Genomic DNA, 17,097 nt, shown 5'->3' on the forward strand with positions numbered 1-17,097 from the left:
CTTGATAATGTCAGTTCATGTTTAAAGACTGAGACTTTTGAAATAAAAAGCTTGTGAAAGCTATAAGTATTATCTCGACTTGAAGATCGAGTTTTTCTTTGAAGTTTTTTTTTATATATACACCAGTCAGCCTACATCTAAAAATATTTTTTCACATGTCTATATGCATATAAGTGTCATGTTTTTTATCAAACTAAAGGTTGCCTAATAATCTCTTGAAGCAGATAAGGAACCTTTTTACTTCATTATCGTTGGAGCACCATTATAGAACCAGAAGTTCCATAATCGCAACATATTTGCGATGAAATTGCTAGCAAGATTTAGTGCTCCCCCTACAAATGAAGTACTTGAATAATGATTAACATATCCTCCGGTATCTTCGAGATACAAAGACATGACATTTATGTAAGAAACCATGATACGGTTTTAATAGGATACTTGAGTACTGGCTGTTTTGTTTGATCCCCGCAATGCTAAGTCCAAACTCGTTATACAATGAATTTCTCAAAATGTTCAAAATGAGGACAATAACACTTGTGTTGCACAAATGTTATATGAGCTCTAGAAGAGCTATAAGATTATTGTACACTACTCTAGAGACAATCCAGAAGATTTGTCCAATTCATCTCTTCAAATTTTGAAATATATGTAGAACTTGAAGATTGTTATCTTCAGGGGGAGACGGGAAGTACATTTACTCGAATCAATTCGAAAGATTGGACGTAAAATCCTAAAGATTAAGTCATAAAAGACTAACAGTTACGCACTATTTGCAACACAACGGGAAATACATTTACTTAATCAATCTGGAAGATTGAACGTAAAATCCTGAAGATTAAGTCATAAAAGACTAACAATTGCGCACTATTTGCAACGAATAAATACATAAATATCATGTACTCTTTTCCTCACTAGTTTTCTCCCATTGGGTTTTCTAGTGTGGTTTTTAACGAGGCATGAGTATGATATAGTAATGACAATGAGGAAAAGTTGCAAAATAATTGCTTAAATAGACAAACCCCAAAATCCTGAAGATTATGCGGTTTGCGCCCTGAAGGTTTATGGTTGTACTCTTTTTCCCTTAACTAAGTTTTTCCCACAGGGTTTTCTTAAGTTAAGGTTTTTAATGAGGTGACCAAATACAATATATGTTTTTACATATATCATGTACTCTTTTCTTCAACTAGGTTTTTTCCCACGTGGTTTTCCTAGTGAAGTTTTTAATGAGGCATGAATATATTTTCTATTGTACTCTTTTCTTGTCTAGGTTTTTCCCACCGGGTTTTCCTAACAAGTTTTTAACGAGGCAAGGTCGTGGCCAAATAATGTCCAAGAGGGAGTGTTATAAATGATATTAATAATGTGGACATTATGAGTAGCTTTTGTAACAGTTGTAACGCTCATATTTATATCTATCATTTACTGCTTTCCGTTACAAATGTATTATATATATCACTTCCTTGTACTCAAATGTGGGGTTGGTATAATGAAATCTTTACTCCTCTTTCACCCATATCTCTTGTTCTATTTTTTACTTTTATCTTTTATATTATTGATACAAATGCTACAACTCACCGGCAGGAGCTAACGGGCACAAACAACATTACAACAAATTTGTGCAACCTCACCTCCTTAATTAATTAATTCCCCTCACCTCCATAATTACTTAATTCCCCCCTCTTTATTTTATTTGTGCAACCTCACCGCTAACCTCATCTCTTGAATTAATTCATGCAACTTCGCCTCCTTAATTGTTGCAATCATTGATACAGAAAAATTCTGCTTGGATTCGAATTAACCTGGGACTTGTGAGTAGCTCAAGCTTGTTCTTTGAACAATGCTTCTCCGGTCTTCTGCAAGCCACTTGGTTAAAAAATAATTTCTTCTCTAATTTAGGCTCTAATTTAAATTCTTCCGAGAATTAACTTGTAACTCCATCTTCAATCAATTTTTGCTTCACCTCAAGAATTCTTCCAAGTTTTGACACTTAGACTATTTTTAATACATTTTTACAATGAAATTTTGGGAAATTAATTTTTCAATAAGAAAATACATTTTGACTCATCAAAATCTTATTACAAATATTCCTAACATATATATATATATATATATATATAGATTTACATTCAGGTAAAAACACATCTTAAAATACAAACCTGTGGACAATTTGACGCCGTTGGATGGTGGTATTGGACGGTCCTGATTTTTTCCTCCTACGCGCTGTGTGCATGTAAGTATGTTAATGTGTGCACGTGCTAATCCCAAAAATTGTTGGCAGTGTGCCCTGTGTGCAAGTAAGTATGTTAATGTGTGCACGAGCGCAAGTTTGTATTTTAAGGGTGGTTTGTATTTTAAGGGGGTTTTTGAATGCAACCCTCTATCTCTCTCTCTCTCTCTCTCTCTCTCTCTCTCTCTATATATATATATATATATATATATATATATATATATATATATATATATATATATATATATATATATATATATATATATATATATATATATATAGATTTAAGATCATATGAGAACACCTGTTTAGGTGAGAATGTGAGAACAAATCGTGTGCATCCATCTAATATTTTTTAATGGTCTAGATTAGATTAAGTGTGTGCGAACGCGCATTAAATGTGTGCAAATGCGATTAAGTGTGTTTGCACACATTTAATGCGCGTTCGCACACACTTAATCTAATGTATACCATTAAAAAATATTAGATGAATACACATGATGTGTTCTCATGTTCTCACCTAAACACATGTTCTCACTGGAACCCTACCCTATATATATATATATATATATATATATATATATATATATATATATATATATATATATATATATATATATATATATATATATAGAAGAGCGCTCATATGCGGCGGGGTCTTACGGTGCGGCGGTGCGGTCAAATTCCAGAATACACCAACAGTGTTAACAATATGCACCAACAGTGTAATAAAAACACACCCCAATGAAATGTAATAAAACATCACAAAATACACCAGACTCAAAAAAACACACCATATAACTCACCACCCCCAATGGTGTATTTCCGAACAGTGTATGGTGTTTTTACTCACACCTAATGGTGTGTGTTTGGTGATGCAGGGCTCTGTTTACTCTGTTTTGTGTGGTGTATTTCCTAACGTTGATGGTGCATATTTGGTGAACTATTGGTGTTGCCGCACCGTAATACACTGCCGCACCTGAACCCGCCTATATATATATATATATATATATATATATATATATATATATATATATATATATATATATATATAGAGGCAAGATTAGGTGCGGCTGTACACTAAGGTGAGGCGGTGAGGTCATTTTCTATCCGTTGATCAAGTCCAATCCAACGCACCATAATTGAGATGATTTCGCGCTTCACTTAAAGATCACTGCGACATAGAGGGCAAAATTGTCCATTCGTTCAATTCAAACTGATCACTTCTCCACTTCTGCAAGTAAACACCCCGTCCCATCTCCCTATTCACAATCCCGAAGTCGCGAACCCTCTCCAACTTGCTCCTGCTCCGGCGACGAAAGCAAGGCGAACCACTACAACGACGAGAAACTTCAACGACGAACAGCGAGGAGACTGTACCCGAACACACCACCGCGTTCTGAGAGGGACACGAACCGTCTTCTACAACACTGATTCGCTACAAAGCACACAAATGGCGAACAAAGGCAAGCAACGAGCATGCAATGGTATATTTTGTTTATTATTAGTGTATTCTGTAATATTTAACTTCAATGTGTCAACTAACATGTTAACCCTACCATCGCTGTATTCTTTTGAACATTTCAGACTAGGGCATCGCATTGCATGTTATTTGTGCATTATAAACATTAATGTAGTGTATATTTCGTTTATTATTGGTGTTTTCTGGTATTTGTGACATGAATATTGGTGAAAAAACTGTTGGGTGTTTAATTTTTGTACACAGTGCATATTTATCCTACCGTTGGTGTATTTCATATTATGAATTTGTTGTATCTCGTTACGTGTTGTCTGTCTATGATAAGCATTACTGTGGTGTATATTTCGTTTATTATTGGTGTTTTCTGTAATGTATAACTTGAATACTGGTGAAAAATTTGTTGTGAGTTTATTTGTTGTACACTGTGCATATTTATCCTACAGTCGGTGTATTTTTGAGCATTACAGGCTGGGCATTTCATTACGTGTTGTTTTGTTTTATGGTGAACATCAATGTAGTGTATATATCATTTATTATTGGTGATTTCTGAGATTTGGAACTTGAATATTGGTAAAGAGTGTTGTGGTGTGTTTAATTTTTATGCATGGTGTATTTTTGTCCTACCATCTGTGTATTTCAGACAACAAGAGAAAGGCATTAGACCAAGGAGACTCGTCAAAGCCACGGGGGCATAGAAAACAAGAAGCAATGGCATTCCTTGACAGAATAGAAGATGAAACAGAGACAGATGAAGAAGTGCATGAACAAGAAGTTGATGACAGCTCAAATGATGAAATAGATACATTGGAGCAAGAGAATGAAGATACTGACCTAAAGATAAGGCCACTGCCAACACAGCTAACAAAACCCATTAATGCCCTAACCAAACAACAACGCCAGAGTATAAAAGACATTGGGCTGGGAAGGATTCTTGACCTCAAAATCACAAACCTTCTAAGGAAACTGGGGATGTGGCTGGTTGAAAACTATGATGCAAGGAGCAACACATTGAATCTGCAAAATGGCCAAAAACTACAGATCACAGAAGAAGATGTTGCTGTGACATTGGGACTGCCGCTTGGAGACATAGAAATCACTAAGAGGGAAAGTAAAGCAGTATCTGATCTCCTGGCAGACTGGAGAAAAATCTTTGGAAGGGCTGACGGCCACATCACCCCACGCAAGATGGCTAAAAAAATGTTGACATTGAGAGCTGCTGACCCATGGTTCAAACGGCATTTTGCACTACTTGTTATGAGTGTGCTGGTGGAGCCACAGATAAATGGTTATGTGAACCAAAGCTACATTGACAACTTGCGTCACGTTGACAACATCAAGAGGCTCAATTGGTGTAGAATGCTGATCAATTCACTCATTGCAAGCAAAAAGGCATGGCTGGAGAGCTGTGATGGAAGGTTTGGAGGTCCAATTGTTTTCCTAACGGTAAATAGACACTCAACAAGATTGTAATTACTTTCACATCACCCTATGAATAATCTAAACTACCAAATGCAGGTATTCTATGTTGACCGTGTGGTGCTGTATCGGAGGTCTGTCCCAAGAAGCTACCCTGCCATGAATAGCTGGACATTTAAACTGCTCCGACAACGACAACAGGATGAGCTCAAGTCTGGAGGATTTGGATATGGACGCGTTGATACTGCCTTACCACTGGAGATCACAACACACTGTGAAGCCCCACCTCCACCCCCACCACAAGAAGAGACCCCACCACTGCCACAAGGATTACAGGTAACCCAACCACTGCAATGGTAATTGGTGCATTTTGTGTGTAATATGGTGCATTATCTGACTGTGGTGTATTTTTTATAAATATTTGGTGTATATTACAATATGTATTGGTGTGTTTATACTATAGTGTTTCATGTACAGGAGTTTGTTATTGAGATTACCACCCACACTAGGTCAATTGCACAGAGTCTGCTGAGAATATCAAAGCTAATTGAAAATGCACCTGCAGCAGTATTGGAGCATGATACATTCAAACAGATGTTTGAATCTGCTAGGCAAATGCTTGGATTCAGAGCACAAGATGATGGAGAACTGACCTTTACTCAACGAGAGGATGCCTACTGGAGTGACCCTGAGTTCTTGAACGCAGTAGATGAGATTGTCCGTGCAGTAAACAAGAGAAATTTTCTAAATGATATGCCATCTTTCAGCCTTGGATTGACACCAGGTGAACAAAATAGACAATGGGCGGACGTGAATGGTATTGCACGAGACTACCAAAACATTGATCAGGCTGCAGAAAATGAGGAAGTAGAGCTGAACATGAATGAGGGTGAAGAACACTACTACAAAATTCACATACAACGTCGGGCTTTTAACGTCGGCTATATATATAGCCGACGTTAAAAGTTTTTTCTAATTTTTTTTATAAAAAAAATATATACAACGTCGGCTATTAGTTAATAGCCGACGTTATATGTTACAAATAAAAAATAAAAAAATAAGTATAATACAACGTCGGCTATTTTAATAGCCGACGTTATAAGTTATTTTATTTTATTTTTTAAATTTATTTAACCCTATGACATCGGCTATTAACTAATAGCCGATGTCGTAGGCTCTTTAAAACCCTTCTAACAAACGCAAAATTTTATTTATTTGGATATTACGACTCATCTTCCCCGCCTCGACTCATCTTCCCCGCCTCCACTGTGTCGCCCTTCACCGCATCGCCCTTCACCGCCACTACCACACGTCGCCACCGCTCTCCTAGACACCAGACGTCGCCGCCACCGCGACACCGCCCAGCGTCACAGCCATCGCCACACCTCCCACCGCCCAAGCCTTCTGTTCGACGCCTCGAGGTTCACCCGCACAGCTACAGCCACCCACCGCACAACCACAGCCACCGCGCATCTCCGCCGCACCGCTACACCGCCGCATGCCTTCCCGAATCTCCGAGGTTCGACGCCTCTTTTTTTTTTTAAATTATTTATTTAAATTTTCTAATTTCTAATTTTTATTTGAATTATAATAAATATATTTGAATTATAATAAATATATTTGAGTTTATTTGGTAATTGTATTTCGAATTTTAGGAATTATTAGTATATATTTTGAATTTTATAAGTTATTGGTTATAAATTTGAAATTATTTTAATGCTCTGTGCTTGTAAATTATGGTTTTGACTTTGTAAATGTTGGTTGTAGGTAAGTAGGACTTGAATTTGTTTTTTTTTTTTTTTTTTGGCTAATATCACTTTAAAGAGTGCTATGACTCCTGTTGCAAACACAACCAGGAGAATAATTTGCTTGGCCAAGTAGCAGAAACGATGAAATCAAATGCCACAGGATTAAATGAAGTGTCAGGTGATCAGTACAGTAGTTTCAGCTGATAGTTTGAAAGGGGCATCTATTAGGGCATCACGACTTTCTGATGTTACCACTCTTGCTGTTGGATATATGTTTATATTTTTTATGGTCTTTTTCTATCCTGGAGTTGTTGCTTTAATTCGGTACACTAGAGGAGAACATTTGACATTGGGGAGATTTTATGGAATTGCATCCATTGCATAAACTATTCCTTCCCTATTCAGGCAATTTGTGGCAGCAATGAGACATCTGATGACTATGATCAAGGTTGCTTTTCTTCTTGTAATTGAACTTGGGGTCTTCCCTTTGATGTGTGGATGGTGGCTGGATGTTTGTACTATAAAGTACACTAGAGGAGAACCTTTGACATTGGCTTTTCTTCTTGCTATTCTTTGTGTAATATTTTTGTTTAACAACACCATTCTTTTGTTTGGCAGTCTGTCAGATCCATTTACTGAAATTCCTGCTGACATGCTTCTCTTTCAAATCTGCATTCCTTTTGCTATTTCTTAGGTTTGTGTCTGGAGCAGATTGAAAAGCATGAGGTGATCAAAGTGTGAGTAACTCTTCTATAAATTTGTTTTTGTTTGTCATCTTAAAACATGTTTCACAATGAGGCTCTTTTTGGCTGTTGACATTTTACATTAAGGTCATTTGGTAATAATTGATATGTTAAAGGATACTTGAATGCCTGCTTTAATCAAATCTAACAAATTTATGTACACATTTGCCCATACAAAGTTGGTTCTGTTATTGTCAATTTAGGTATCCCCATTGTCAATTTAGGGTCCTTTGCTCTATGGGATTTGAGGTGCAATGACAGCAGTGGCAAAAAACTTTGTCTACAGTAAGTACTTGAGTCTTATGAATACTAATGGTGTACAAGAATGTTCTAAACACAATGCATAAAGTTTTTTGCATTACAAATGAACAGTCAAGTTCAGGAAAGAATAACATATTTTATATGGCCTTGAGTCACTTTCAGAGGATTTGAATGAATTGAATCAATATTCTATCTTTGTTCAGATCAATTGCTATGGTGCATGAGGCGCACATTTCTCCTTGTCAAAGGCGGGGTAGACGTAGAAAGGTTTGCCTTGACAACTTTTCTTACATGATTCACTTTGTTCTTATATTTGCTAATATGATTTTATTCTAAGTAAGCCCTATTTATTTCAGGCTTTTTCTATGAGCATCACATCTGTTCTACATCTAAAGGATGAGGTCTCCATAGCTACTGCCTTAGAAACTTTGCAATGATAATTTAAACAATTAGCACTCAGTAGAAGCTTATCATGTGATTATCCATTGTTATTTACTAATTTTTATTTCTTCAAATTCCAGTGTAATAAAGTTTTGGGACACAAGGAGTCTGAAATCTCCTATCAGTCAGGCATGCCCTCATTCAGAAGGGTCAGCTGAGAAGGTAAGTCTTTAGCTGCACCATTAGCTTGAAATTGAGGATGTTCTTGTAAGCAATCTTTTATCGATTCTCTCTCCTTGTTCAGGAAAGAAAGCTGCATGGGACATTTAGTTTATCTCAAGATTTAAATGGAGTCTTTATCTCTGCATTGCCTTGCATTTAATTATTTTAATTGGAAATTCCAATCCTTCTAAAATGTCTTTCAGAATATACCTATACAATGTACTTCAGCTAGAACAAGGGCCAGTGAAAACTTTCTCTGGATGCCGAATTGATTCTTTTTTTTTTTATGAAGGTAAGTGATGGTTACTTTTTAGTTCTTACTATTTAGACTATAAGAAAGCTGCTATATATATATATATATATATATATATATATATATATATATTCTAAAGAGACTGATGCCGATTGATGCAAATTGCAGTCATCAATAAGCCCTGATGCAGCTCACATATTAAGCGGCTCTAGTGATGGGAATGCTTACATATGGCAGGTAATTATCTTCATTCTAAACATTCCATCAAGGGATTGTTAAATGTTAATGTGATGGTTAATAGCATTAGATCATTCAATGCAGATAAGGAAACCTCTTGCAGATCCCATTATACTGAATAGTCATGAAGGAGAAGTTACAGCAGTAGATTGGTATGCCTTATATCTGAGTGGTGTATTCTTGTACATGGTAGTGTCTGTTGGTATATGTTAAGTTGTTAACATAACTCATAATACTATGTACGGACTACTTATTGATGCTTTGCATGAAAGCGTTCAACAGGAAAGTTCTGATGGTTCTTGAAATGCATTGACGTAGATGCTGCATCTCATTTGATTATAATGTGCTGTGTTTGTCCCTTTTTAAATTGATTAAGAATTTTTAAAAAATATGACTTAGAAAATGATAGACAGGCTATTACAGGCACTGTTGAAAATGGCATTGAAGAAAACAATTTCAGCATTTTGAAATTCACGCATCACATAATTGTCAACAAATTCATTTGTTCTTGAATGAACTGAATGAAGAGATATAGAAATGGATCTCCCCTCACAAGATTTAGAAGTTGCTTGGTACTTGGCAAATTATTCTATTATTCTATATTTCTAAATTCCTTACACTACTCCCTTTACTGATGCAGAAAACTGAGCAGGAGAAACTGGAGAAGCTTGCCCGAAAGGTATGTCAATCTTGACTATATTATGATTTTGTTTTTGTTCTCTTAGTCATTTTGTGTGCTACGCTCATTATTATAAATGCTAGCTTACTAATTATTTAATAATTATTTAATAATTATCAACTTTGTAGATTGTTGAGAGAGTTGGTAGATCGAGCTACACTCAACAAGAAATTGATGAAGTAAGAGACGTATGGGCCGACTTCTTTGTTGATGTATGGTTAAGTATGTAAATTGAACAAATTGATATTAGCTTTTGATAATGTTAACTTGTATTATTAATTAGTATCAAATTGTGAGATTTATTACTTGTTTCATTATAAATATTAGATTTTACATATTTTGCTGTGGTTGTGGTGCAATAATTGAGCAGGTTTGGTTGTGGTTGTGAGAAATTGAGTAGGTTTAGGTTGTGGTTGTGGTTGTGAGTAGATTTGAGCAGGTTTTTGGGTATAAATGGACAAATAAATTGTATATTAAAAAAAAAAAACATACAACGTCGGCTATATAAATAGCCGACGTTATATCTTATTTAAAAAAAAAATAAATAAATACTTACAACGTCGGCTATTAGCATTTAGCCGACGTTGTAAGTATTTAAAAAAAAAAATTAAAATACTTACAACGTCGGCTAAATGCTATTAGCCGACGTTGTAGGTTTTTTATAAAAAATTAAAACACCTACAACGTCGGCTATTAGAATTTAGCCGACGTTGTAAGTATTTTAATTTTTTTTAAATACTTACAACGTCGGCTATATGCTAATAGCCGACGTTGTAAGTATTTTGATTTTTTTTAAAATACTTACAACGTCGGCTAAATGCTAATAGCCGACGTTGTAAGTATTTATTTATTTATTTTTTAAATAAGATATAACGTCGGCTATTTATATAGCCGACGTTAAAAATAATATTTACAACGACGGGCGCAACAACTACGGTACATAGCCGACGTTAAAAGGTCTATTTAGCCGACGTTAAAAGCCTGCTGTGTAGTAGTGGAAGCATCTGAAGGACAACAAGATGGACAGAGTGCTGAACCAGATGCACCTGCTGATAACAATGATGAGGTAATGCACTGTATTAAATTGGCGACGTGACAAAAAGAAAAGAAATTAAAATCTAAATGTTACAGGTCACACCGGCAGACCAAATTCAAGAGGGGCCTGCTTCAGATCCACCACCCCCACCCCAACCATTGGACAAAGGAAAGAGACCAGCTAGAGGGAACAACCCAATCAGACCTAAGGCCCGAATATATGCAACTGATCTGGAAGCCCCAATAACTTCAACAGAGGAATCAATCAGACAATGGGTATTAGAAAACCCTAACCCAGAACTATAAGCACAACACATTCTACTTGGTGTATTTCTAAGATATATTTGGTGCATTGTATAATAATATTGGTGTATAATTATCATATATTAACTAGTGCATTATTTGATAACTATTGGTGTGTTTATATGGTTGTCTGTGTTGACACATCAGGTGGTCACATTAGTTTGCTTAGGTTTTGTGTGATACTCAATAGTTATTAGTGTATATCTCTATATACTAGTTTTTCACGCGCATTGCGCGATTGAGATAATGCCCAATGTTTATATTTTTATATAAGTACTTTTAGTATATCAATGCAAGATTATATTAGAGTTGGTCATACATATAGATAATCCAATGTTGAATTTGGTTATTTAAATAGATAATTCTAAACTTACGAATGTAAGATAATGCAATTATGATTGGTTATAATTGTGACTAAAATAATTGATTGTAATTTTCTAAATACATAGTCTAATCTAAAAATAATAGTGTAAATAATGCTAGTCAAAAATTAATAGTGTAAATAAAATCTACATTTTGTTTAATAAATTTCTCTAAGCCTTCTTAATTCTCTTGAGGGGGGCATTGTCATTATCTTGATCTTCACCTTCAGTACACATCCTCTTCGTTTGATTTGGTAGTGCGTCATGTTCAATTGTGTTAGTTGTAATATCATAGTGGGAAGCATCATGCAATGAGATTATACTGTAGGAAGAAGTGGATCTGCCTTGTTGTGTATATGCCTGAGATCTTAGTTGTACAACGAACTCTTGATCTTGTAGGCGCTTGTTGATATTTACCAGTGGTAGTTTTTTTCCCTACATATTTCATTCATTGTGAGATGTGTGGCATATATTCTCATGTGACATAATTAAACGAAATATTAATATATTTGTAGAAGGTTCATGAATAGTACCTCCTGTTCTAGTTCCATAACTTGTTTACTTGAATGTAACAACAATGACTCTGCAAGTAGTCCGAATACTGATGCCGCAATGTGCCTAGTTTCATCAACAATTTCCACATCCAATTTGCACCTGTGCATTTTGTAGTTCGTATTTTTGGAATTGGTATGAATGAGTATAGTACTTAATCTTGTGTGTGTGTGTGTGTTTTGTAAAATTGGTTTGTTGAATTGATACTAACCTTGGAGTACCCACCGCTCTCTTTTCACCCAAATATCACGATTGTTCTGACCACTACCATCTTGTTCATCTACCCAAATTGCTGCAACTTGAGAAGAGGTAGGCATGTTGTAAACACGTTGATCTAGACTTGCATTTGAACGAATCAGAATATTACAATCATCAAGACTTGATATATCCTTGAGATTTCTGAATAACTGTGAATACGGATTGCTTCCAAGTACGTCAATAAGGTTTTCAACAACACTTGCATCCATTCGTTCTGCCCCTTTGATTCTATTCTCAACCTCATGGTCAGTATCAAAGAAATACAATTGCAAGTTTTTAGGAGGTTGGTCCCCTGGCACCAAATCATTGATAAAATGATACATTTGTCCTTGAACCTTAAATTTATAAATCCTTTTATTCCTCCTAGATAATTGTTTGTCGTAGTTGTGTATGCCTAATGAAGTAAATGCAAATGTGTTGTTATACGTTCTAACACATGCTTGAAAATGACGTGACACTTCATCTTTCTCACAAAACAATTGTTTCAAGAGTGAAGACATTTCATTAGACACCAAAACAACTTGACCAGATGAGCAACAAAATCCAGGTGGTTCATATTGGAATCGCCTTGCATTACAATAGGTGCAAGGATGACAATCTTTAAGAACAAAAGATTGGTCTGGAATAGAAGAAAGAGTATCGTTCTGTTGCAAACATTCGTGATTAGAATTATTGAGTACTATTTCTAATTGCATAATCAATTGCATAATCAATTGTATCAATCAAAGGCATGTTAAATAAGTTAGTTCCCTTGTATATACGTTCATGAATTAAACTCAGACAAAAGACATATTTTAAGAATTAAAAAGCATACCAGTATTGATGGCATGAAGTTGTGAAGACTGGGCTTCCCTAAGCTTGGCTCGACGCTTTTCGTTTTTCTCATCTAACATCTTTCGTTTTTTATTAGGATCCATTCTTGAGTATGCATTTCGTCGTTTCAAGTTGTTCTCCGCTCGTTGACTCTCTGCATCGCTAGATTAAGCAATTCCAGAACACCCAGACTCCATAAAGAGAGATGCTAAAAAATGAAAAATTCAAAAAATGGTCATAACTATAAACAGAAAAAACCGACAAAGCAAATTCTCTCATATATTATGTGCACAAGTATTCAAAATCTTTTGTTTTGAAGGTAATACCTTCTACCTTAACCGTTTTGGTTCTCAAATATACAGTACCGGCTATATCTAAGAGAATACGAGAGACAATCGTTGGTTTGACAGGTTATTGATGATGGAGATTCTTAAGAGATCGAGCAGGCAGGCCAATTATACCTAGTACTGCTACGCAAACAGGCATGACCTACTGTTGTCTCTGCATATGAACTTCATCTAAGCTGGGGAGGAGGAAAATTATGGATTTCTCTGCTTTGCAACATCAAAATGAAGCTTTTAGAGTGGTGTTTTGATGCTTCCATGAAATGGATCCCTCTATGGGAGATGACATATCATGTTGATTGGTCTCAGTTTTAGATTTCTAGAATTCTGGGAATGAAAAGCATATGCTATGGAAAAGGGATGAAGTCTCTGGATCTCTGGGACTGCAGCAAGGATAAATCAGAAAAGGGAAAGGAGCTACTGTGTAATGGGATTGTCTTGCTGTTGGAGGGTATATGGGAAGGAGCTAATATTCCTTTCTTCATCAATAACATTAAACAAACAAATGTGCTAAACCAATAAATCTAAGTTCTCTACCTAAAATGTCAAAAGCAAACTATCCCCATGCCATGTCTAAAATCTATCAATTGCTGCCTTAATTGACATATAATAAAATCCCTGATAAGAATGTTTAGAACTATACATAGGGGTATATCCGAAAATCCACTAACTCAATCAGCCTGACCAATATATACATAAAACATTTTATAACTAATGCATTTTGATATTTATAATATAAACCCAATATAAGTAATAATGTAATATAACCCTTCATTCCTTCAAGTCAGTGGGCAGAATCTGTGAACTAAAAGAAACAAGGGGTACATGGTATGATTTAACAACACTTTCTATTAAATTTTGATGATGAATAGTAGTGAGGTACAACTTCCTGCTAAAGTTCAGAATAGCATTGAAAACAAAAAAACAAAAAAAAAAAAAAAAACAAAAAAAAACAAAAAAAAAGAAAAAGAAAAAAAGAATGCAGTTAGGTGAGTAAATGGACACTAAGCATTTCTATTGATTGAAATCTGAAGCTAGGATTGATGCATAGGACATGATTTCCGAGCTGTTTAACATCATATTCTGCATATGTAATCATCACCCATGTCCACAAAAATTACAATAAATAAAATAAAATAAAATAAAATAAAATAAAATAAACAGAAAACAGTATATAATATAAGTATATAGTAGAGTTCTATCTCCCCTCAAACTCAATTTCATGAGAGGAAGGGGGAAATATTAATTGAGACAATAAGATTAGGGAAAACATTATCCATAAGCCCCTTTTCATGCTACTAAATTTAAAGAGCAATAATTTAATCTAATGGATCTTGCAAATCAATGTCTACAGGTGAATCTGAGGAAATTCTATTTCTTCAAATAGATTACACCAATGTAAGTAATTCAAAAATCACAGGCACAATGTGTGTATTTGACAGGTAGGATCCCTGAAAATGTGAGGAAAACCCCAAACCCTGGTTTCCAAAGAGCACATAATAATCCATTTAATAAGTCAAAGAAAGATCTATTTTCCAGTAAAATAAGGCTATCATGCAAACTCATATTGAATTCAGAATTGAGATGGCACACTGATACTACAATGAAATGTTGAAATTGAATGTTTAGTGCCTAAAGTTTGCCACTTGTATTACTGTGTGCCTAAAGTTTGCCACTTGTATTACTATTCCTAAGAAAGATCATGAATAAATAATTTCTACAGAAAGAGTATAACATAGCTGCTTGTACTACCTGCTTGTATTTATAAGCCTAAAATCTTAGGAGTTTGCATCAGCGACTTTCTTGACAGCCTGAAAGCAAAAAAGAAATTTAGGATAAAAATTAAAAAGGAAGAGTCAAGAAGAACATAAAACATAAGATATTAACTAAGATTAGAATGCCACTCAGTTGTTTCGTCTCAAAGGAGTTTGCTGCCCAAATACAAAGGGAATGATTAGCATTACTATATACAGTATGAATAATTCAATTGTACATATTCCAAGTGAAAAACTGTACAATCTTTGTATAGTAGATATTATAGAAGAAATCAATGAGTTGGAACAAGCTTAAGGAATCTCCATTGCTAGAGGAAGTAATTATATTGTCTTTATTGAATCCATGTTGGTGCGGTCTTTATAATCTCTTTCTTATTACTTCCTCTAGCAATGGAAAACCCAAGGCTGAGTTTAGACGAGGTTTGGATTGTTGCCTCCGAAGATGGTGAAGAGAAGAAATTGAGACACACAAATATCCAACAAGAAATCCAAACACATACCTCGAATTGACCGGAAGATACCTTATAAGATAATTTCAGAAATTTTCTTCAATGAATTACCAAAAATCCAGAAGTTCTGGGGTTCAGGTTACCTAAAGCTAAATATAAATATTATATATGCACCAATTTCCCAAGATGCTCCATGCAACAATATAGTGATATATGAATATATGAGTATCCATAGGGTTATGATAAACACACCTGTAATAACTTCACAAACTCATCAGGTTCTTTAGCAAGACGCATTCCACGCCCACCACCACCAGAGTTTCCTTCAAAACATAGTATTCATGAGTTGCAGTTGCAATTTCTATCATAATATATTAGTATATATTTAAAATTTTATGCCCTAAACTTGTATTAGGGCACACAACAACAGAAATTGCCAAGAATGAAGTTTAATCAACGGATGAGAAAGGGGAAAAACAAGATGGGATTTTTATTGTTTTTAATAAAAAAACTAACCTTTTCTAAATGGGGTATTTGAAATCGAGGGATCAGAGGAAGGAGGTCTATTAGTATAATCTAAGAAGGAGTTTTGTTTGGTGGTGCAATAATCTCCGATATCAAACCGCCGGCCCGGACATCGCGCCGGCTGACCTCTGAGTTGCTATGGGGAATCGCTGATCGGAGCAGCGCATGTGGGAAGAAGAAGAAGAATTTTGCAGGAAGCTACTATTCCGGAGGCCTGCGATCTGCGGCTTTTGAAACTCAAACAAAATCGTCTAGGCGCACCGTTAAGGTGAATCCACGGAAGGTGGTTCCTAAGACTGTTCAACCTAATGCAAGTAGCATGGACAATAGCTATTATGATCCTATGAGTGTTTTGGAACAAAAACCGCCCGTGAATTCCTTGGACTGTACTGATTATGGGTGGGGAGAGCAGACTCCAGAGATATCCTCTGCTCTGTCGGCTGCTGATGAGATTCAGTTCATTCAGGAAACCAACCCACAAAAGATATATACTAAACGGATGAAAGGTGAGATTGACTTAACGGCAAATTAACGGTGAATTTAAAATTTTAACGGATGGACTAACGGTGTGTGGGTATTTAAGTAAATCTCATTGTAAAATTTTAATCTGATCAATTTTTCGATTAATCTGAGCCATTCATTTGATTAAAATCTCTGACGGACACTTTTTCTACCCATTATAGGCCTAACTCTCTTGGGCTCTTATTAGTATAGTAGATATTGGTGTATTCTCTTTAAATGAAATATTAACTTCTAATGGTGTGTTACTGCTATAACTTCGGTGTATGATTTAATAATGATGTATTAATATTTTTGTTGCTTATACAATACATTATTACCAGTGAGCAGGAACTATTCAGGTATGAAGGACGGGTAATCTACTGGAGAGATATGCTGTTAATGGCGCCAGATACTGAGATTCCAGTATCTATATGTAACACCCCGTGTTACGGATCCTAAAACCAACTGATTAATTAATTAATAACCCAGGAGAAAGAATAAAATGGTTAATTAGGGAAAAAGGCCACCATAGC

At 35.3% G+C, this 17,097-nt stretch overlaps 3 long non-coding RNA genes across 7 annotated transcripts; 1 reads left to right on the forward strand and 2 right to left on the reverse strand.

Moving 5' to 3' along the window:
- The first annotated feature begins 6,368 nt into the window (after positions 1-6,368).
- LOC109176862 lies at positions 6,369-9,955 on the forward strand. Of its 5 annotated transcripts, none has more exons than XR_002053467.1 (11): positions 6,369-6,642; positions 7,566-7,608; positions 7,818-7,899; positions 8,079-8,142; positions 8,232-8,276; positions 8,397-8,478; positions 8,682-8,770; positions 8,900-8,968; positions 9,053-9,120; positions 9,609-9,647; positions 9,776-9,955. It is a non-coding gene; the product is annotated as an uncharacterized LOC109176862 (long non-coding RNA). The 5 variants fall into 5 exon arrangements; XR_002053469.1 differs by having other exon boundaries at positions 7,839-7,899; XR_002053470.1 differs by lacking the exon at positions 7,818-7,899.
- A 1,799-nt stretch (positions 9,956-11,754) lies between these two features.
- LOC109176863 lies at positions 11,755-12,133 on the reverse strand. Its single transcript, XR_002053471.1, has 3 exons — positions 12,111-12,133; positions 11,881-12,001; positions 11,755-11,782 (listed from the first exon to the last, which is right to left on the reverse strand). It is a non-coding gene; the product is annotated as an uncharacterized LOC109176863 (long non-coding RNA).
- Positions 12,134-12,871: 738 nt separating this feature from the next.
- LOC109176864 lies at positions 12,872-15,197 on the reverse strand. Its single transcript, XR_002053472.1, has 2 exons — positions 15,067-15,197; positions 12,872-13,178 (listed from the first exon to the last, which is right to left on the reverse strand). It is a non-coding gene; the product is annotated as an uncharacterized LOC109176864 (long non-coding RNA).
- Positions 15,198-17,097: the final 1,900 nt, after the last annotated feature.

This window comes from Ipomoea nil, unplaced genomic scaffold, assembly GCF_001879475.1.
Source record: "Ipomoea nil cultivar Tokyo-kokei standard unplaced genomic scaffold, Asagao_1.1 scaffold0761, whole genome shotgun sequence".
In the NCBI taxonomy this organism is placed as follows: domain Eukaryota; kingdom Viridiplantae; phylum Streptophyta; class Magnoliopsida; order Solanales; family Convolvulaceae; genus Ipomoea; species Ipomoea nil.